The sequence below is a fragment of the Hoplias malabaricus genome, chromosome Y (genome assembly GCF_029633855.1).
Source record: "Hoplias malabaricus isolate fHopMal1 chromosome Y, fHopMal1.hap1, whole genome shotgun sequence".
NCBI classification, from domain to species: domain Eukaryota; kingdom Metazoa; phylum Chordata; class Actinopteri; order Characiformes; family Erythrinidae; genus Hoplias; species Hoplias malabaricus.
This window is the reverse complement of record NC_089820.1, coordinates 14,435,815-14,441,814: the sequence shown is the minus strand read 5'-3', so window position 1 is coordinate 14,441,814 and position 6,000 is coordinate 14,435,815. Positions and strand designations below refer to the sequence as shown.

The window sequence follows — 6,000 nt, the reverse complement described above, 5'->3', positions numbered from 1 at the left end:
TCTCTCTCCTCACTCCCTTTTCCTCTCACTCTCTCCACTGTCTTTTCTTGGCCACGTTCCCACTTACTTTCCCATTCCCTTCTGTCTGTGTTCCTTTTTCTAAATACTTCTCCTCTCTCCCTCTCCCTCTCTCTCTCTCTCTCTCTCTCTCTCTCTCTCTCTCTCTGCTGAATGCTGCTCCTGATGCTCTTCATTACGATGTCTTGCTGAAGGCGACTCATTACGGTTTATGAGGGAAGCTGTAACAGTTTGTCTTTGGAGTTTCTGAGAAAAGCAAACAGCTCCAAAACCCCTTGCTCTTCCGCTCCTTTATTAGGAGATATTTTGTCCAGGGATTTTTCTTCCACCGTGTTACCTGCTGGAGGGGTGGTCAGTTACCTGTGGGGCAGTGTGTGTGTGTGTGTGTGTGTGTGTGTGTGTGTGTGTGTGTGTGTGTGTGTGTGAGTGTGTGTATGTGTTACATGCTGCAGGTGTGGTCAGTTGCCTGTGGGGCAGTGGGTGTGTGTGTATTACCTGCTGGAGGTGTGGTTAGTTAGCAGTGGGGCAATATGTTTGTGTGTGAGTGTGTTACCTGCTGAAGGCGTGGTCAGTTATCTGTGGGGCAGTGTGCATGTGTGTGTTACCTGCTGGATGTGTGGTCAGTTACCTGTGGGGCAGTGTGTGTGTGTGTGTGTGTGTGTGTTACATGCTGCAGGTGTGGTCAGTTGCCTGTGGGGCAGTGTGTGTGTATTACCTGCTGGAGGTGTGGTTAGTTAGCAGTGGGGCAATATGTTTGTGTGTGTGTTACCTGCTGAAGGCGTGGTCAGTTATCTGTGGGGCAGTCTGCATGTGTGTGTTACCTGCTGGAGGTGTGGTCAGTTACCTGTGGGGCAGTTTGTGTGTGTGTGTGTTACTTGCTGGAGGTGTGGTCAGTTACCTGTGGAGCAGTGTGTGTGTGTTACCTGCTGAAGATGTGGTCAGTTACCTGTGGGGCAGTGTGTGTGTGTGTGTGTGTTGCCTGTGGGGAACTGTGTGTGTGTGTTACCTGTTGGAGGCGTGGTCAGTTACAAGTGGGGCAGTGTGTGTGTTACCTGCTGGAGGCGTGTCCAGTTACCTGTGGGGCAGTCTGTGTGTGTGTGTTACCTGCTGCAGGCATGTTCAGTTACCTGTGGGGCAGTGTGTGTGTGTGTTTGTGTTACTTGTTGGAGGTGTGTGTGTGTGTTACATGTTGAAGGTGTGGTCAGTTACCTGTGAGGCAGTGTGTGTGGGTGTTGCCTGTGGGGCACTGTGTGTGTTTGTGTGTCTGTGTGTGTTGTCTGCTGGAGGCATGTTCAGTTACCTGTGGGGCAGTGTGTGTTACCTGTTGGAGGCATGGTCAGTTACCTGTGGGGCAGTGTGTGTGTGTGTGTGTGTTACCTGCTGGAGGTGTGTTCAGTTACCTGTGGGGCAGTGTGTGTGTGTGTTACCTGTTGGAGGTGTTTTCAGTTACCTGTGGGCGCAGTGTTGTGTGTGTTACATGTTGAAGGTGTGGTCAGTTACCTGTGGGGCTCTAAGTGTGTGTTGCCTGTGGGGCACTGTTTGTGTGTGTGTATATATGTGTGTGTGTGTTATCTGCTGGAGGCGTGTTCAGTTACCTGTGGGGCAGTGTGTGTGTGTGTGTGTGTATTACCTGCTGGAGGCATGTTCAGTTACCTGTGGGGCAGTGTGTGTGTGTGTGTGTGTGTTTTACCTGCTGGAGGTGTGGTCAGTTACCTGTGGAGCTGTGAGTGTGTGTGTGTGTTACCTGCTGGAGGTGTGGGCAATTAGCTGTTGGGCAGTATGTGTGTGTGTATTACCTGCTGAAGGTGTGGTCAGTTACCTGTGGGGCAGTGTGTGTGTTACCTGCTGGAGGTGTGGTAATTTACCTGTGGGGCAGTGTGTGTGTTACCCGCTGGAGGTGTGGTCATTTACCTGTGGGGCAGTGTGTGTGTGTGTGTGTGTGTGTTACCTGCTGGAGGTGTGGTCAGTTACCTATGGGCTAGTGTGTGTGTGTGTGTGTGTGTGTGTGTATTACCTGCTGGATATGTGGTCAGTTAGCTGTGGGGTAGTGCGTGTGTGTTACCTGCTGGACGGTCCAGACCTGGCCCAGACAGGGGCAGCAGCAGCTGGTTTGTGTTAATGCTGTTCTTTAGTCCCCCTCTTGGGGGGCTGTCAGCTGCCAGCTTCTTTCCTTCTTTCTTCATGTGTTGGAAACAGGATCTTGCCAGCTCAGGACATCATTGTGGGGGAAACGTCTGCGTGTGTCAGTGTGTGTGTGTGTGTGTGTGTATGTGGGTAGGCATGTGTGTTTGTGTGTGGGGAAGGGTGGGTTTCACGTTGAGAGTGATTTTAGAAGTAGGGGGTGTCTGTAAAGGATCGCCTGGATGTCTGGGCCTTGAGCTGCATGGAGGTTCCTTGTAAAGTTAAGAACTGGACAGTGTGGAGGAGTACACCCTTGTGCACTACTTAGGGGTCCTAGGTCAGTGACAGTTGAGTAAGCAATAAATGGGTATAATTTAAACGAATGACACTACTCATTAGCAGACTTTTGTCCATACAGAATAGTGTATGTAGCTGTGACTATGAAAAATACCTTGGTGATATTTAACTTAACTTACAATTAAGGTGTTTCACTACGTATAATGTAGCAATACATATGCATATTACATAGTAATACATCACGATTCATTTGAATGCTGCTTTTCTCTGGTGTTATTGACACTCCAGTCCCCAGTTCTCATTAAAAGGACTACGTTATACCTGCCAACAGCTGCCTTGGCACAGCGTGTAAATGTTTTATGATCTGAGTGCTATGTGGAGGGTATACTCTGACAGTGCCACTCAGAATAAAGATGAGTGAGAAAGTAGCCTTTGTTTGAACAGCTGTTAGCGTTAGCGCTAGCTACTCCTGGCTCCTGTTAAAGCTCTAGGAGCAGCTGTTTGGAGCAGAGTGGGCTTCACTGGTGCGGTAGAGATTCCTTTCATTTTAGAGCCAGTATATCTGTCTGTCAAGAAGCTCCTACAGAGCACCTGGTGCACAGAGTGGAAAGAGGGGGATACGTTTTATTCTGTTCCTTCAGTACTTCTTCTTTCTCTCTCTCTCTCTTACTTTCTCTCTCTCTCTCTCTCTCACACACACACACACTCACAGAGTATTGCTCTCTCTCCCTCTCTTTCTGTCTCTCTCTCTCTCTCTCTCTCTCTCTCTCTCTGTCCCCATTATGTCTTGTATTCTCTCACACTCCTGCATATTACTATCTTTAGGGATTCAATTGATCGCTGTCTCTAGTTCTCTTTCTCTCTCTCTCTCTCTTTCGCTCGCTCTCTTTCTCTCTCTCTCTTTCTCTTTCTCTCTTTATCTCTCTCTCTATCTCTCTCCCTCTCTCTCTTTCTCTCTATCTTTCTCTCTCTCTCTCTCTCTCTCTCTCTTTCTCTCTCTCTCTCTCTCTCTCTTTCTCTCTCTCTCTCTCTCTCTCTCTCTCTCTCTTTCTCTCTCTCTTTCTCTCTCTCTTTCTCTTTCTCTCTGGATATAAATATACTTTGATAAGCCATATCATTAAAACCACCTTGTTTCTACACTCATGGTCCATTTTATCAGCTCCACTAACCACAGAGGTGCACTTTGTAGGTATACAGTTACAGACACTAGTCCAAGGTGAATCAGTCATTTGATGCTGTTGGCTGTGTAGTTTTGCTTGGTGGATTATTTTCAGTCCAGCAGTGACTTTGAGGGGTATAAATACTCAAGCAGTATTCCTGTGACTGATCCACTTGTACCAGCACGACACACAGTAACACACCACAACCACCACATCAGGGTCTCTGCAGCACTGAGAATGACCCAACGGCCACATATTACCAGCTCTGTGTGTATTTATTTGGGAAGGTGTGGGTTGGATCCTGGCCTTTGTAGAATAGGGCAAAGCAGGTCTAAAAGGTTTGCAGATCAATGCTTTTTTCTGTGGCTATTCCACAAGCAGAATTCAATATAGATCATGCGGGGTGTCTATAAATATGTGGACATGCAGCTTATATGACAAAGGCTAGATCACTGTAAGAAGTAATAAAAGCCCAGTCTGTTTGTAGGTAACTTTATTAACAGTGTCTCACAGTAGGCCCAGACGGACAGGCCGTGGTCATTAATACACTCCATAAACAAGCTGCCTTTTCTCTTCTAAAAATGGCCACACAGACACATTCCAACTGGTTCCTATGAATCAGCGAACAAAGATTCCCTCAATACACTCCAGTCTGTAAAAGTCCCCCCACAAGCTCCAGATGGCTGTAATGTGTGTCTGATGCTAATGTACGAGCTCTGAGGTCTAGGAAAAGTGACCAGGCTTATGGCCAGTTATCTCCACTGGTGGCGTCCAAGAGATGAGCACATGTGTCTGATTCGGCAGAGACCGAGAACAACTTGAAATATATTCCTAGTCACCATATCTTGTGCGTGCCTTTACATGATAATATACACAGCCAGTTCGCATAATTTAGAAACAATCTGCTGCAGACGATCTATCTCGCCAGCATGTCCTCCCAAACGGAATAAATATACTTCAAATATTAGCAGCCCAGACATTCAGAACATTTCTGTGTTATCACTGGTAGTTGTTTCATGAACACAAAGCAAGCTTCTGTCCAGTGCTTTATGAAATCTATACAAATTGGCTGTTACATCCATCCATTCATTATCTGTAAGCGCTTATCCAATTCAGGGTCACAGTGGGTCCAGAGCCTACCTGGAATCATTGGGCGCAAGGCAGGAATACACCCTGGAGGGGGCGCCAGTCCTTCACAGGGCAACACACACACACACTCACACATTCACTCACACACTCACACCTACAGTCACTTTTGAGTCGACAATCAACCTACCACTGTGCCGCCCGTTTGGCTGTTACGTGCACAGAGAAAATTCACAGAAACAGTGCTGTAAACGGTTGTGGGAGAATGTTACCCAGTGGGATGGCAAAAATAAATAAAATAAAAAATCCACCAGCTTTCAACATTACGGTTAGGGCTAGGGCTAAGGTTGGGATTAGGGCTAAGTTTAGGGTGAATGTGGAGAATGTGCTATATGTGGTTCTATATGACCCCAAAAAGAGTTTGTTTACTGTTACAATGTCAAGCTTGTTATAACAGAAGAACCATTTTTGGTGCCATTTATTATCTTTTTCCAAAAGGTGCTATAGAGAACCCTCTACAGCATATTCTCCATCAATGTGAAGAACAACTTCATGATGCAAATCACCCTTTAATCATGCAAAAGGTTCTTTGAGTGTTCAGGGTTCTATAAAAGACGATTCTCTTTACCAAAGAACCCTTTTTAAAGGTGTAGGGTTAGCATAAGGTTTGGGGTTAGAATTAGGGGACTAGGTTTAGGATTAAGAAACTAGTGTTAGAGGGTTAGGGTTAGAGAACTAGGCTTGGAGAACAAGGGTTAGGGTTAGAGAACTAGTGTTAGAGGGTTAGTGTTGGGATAAGTCTGATTCCTCATGCTGGGTAGCTACCGGAAATTCATGCATCCACTATATCTCGAACACACACAGATGTAGAGCAGGGTTCAATAGCTTGAATGGATGGCACTATTTGACATGGCAAAAAACAAAAAATGAGACCACTCTTCAACGTGGACCTCCGCTGCAATAAAAAGAAAAAAGAAACGAAACAGATGTCCCTTCATCACAGCCAGCACATTCCTGCTGCCGGAAAAGCAGGCCGTTTTCTGCCAGGGTGGAAGCAGTGGAGTTCATTCTGGACTATGGGGTTTTCATCAAATCATATTTCTTTTGCTGAAATGAAAAAGGAACGTTTTAAGCCGTCGAATAAACCCTTGAATGGCCGTACTGTAAATGAACCTCATTAGCATAAGCATGCAAGATGCGTTTAAACTGGGGCTTAGAAAAAGGCTTAGTGAGATTTTAAAGCAGCATGTGTTTCCTGGCATTTCCTCAGTATGAACAAAGCGTCCTCTGGGGAGTTCCTTGTCTGACGAGTGCCACA

General features: G+C 46.3%; 1 protein-coding gene across 2 annotated transcripts in view; it reads left to right on the top strand.

Annotated features, from left to right (window-relative positions):
- The window catches only part of tncb (tenascin Cb), a 60,482-nt gene that overhangs the window by 408 nt on the left and 54,074 nt on the right, over positions 1-6,000 (top strand). The window lies entirely within an intron of this gene.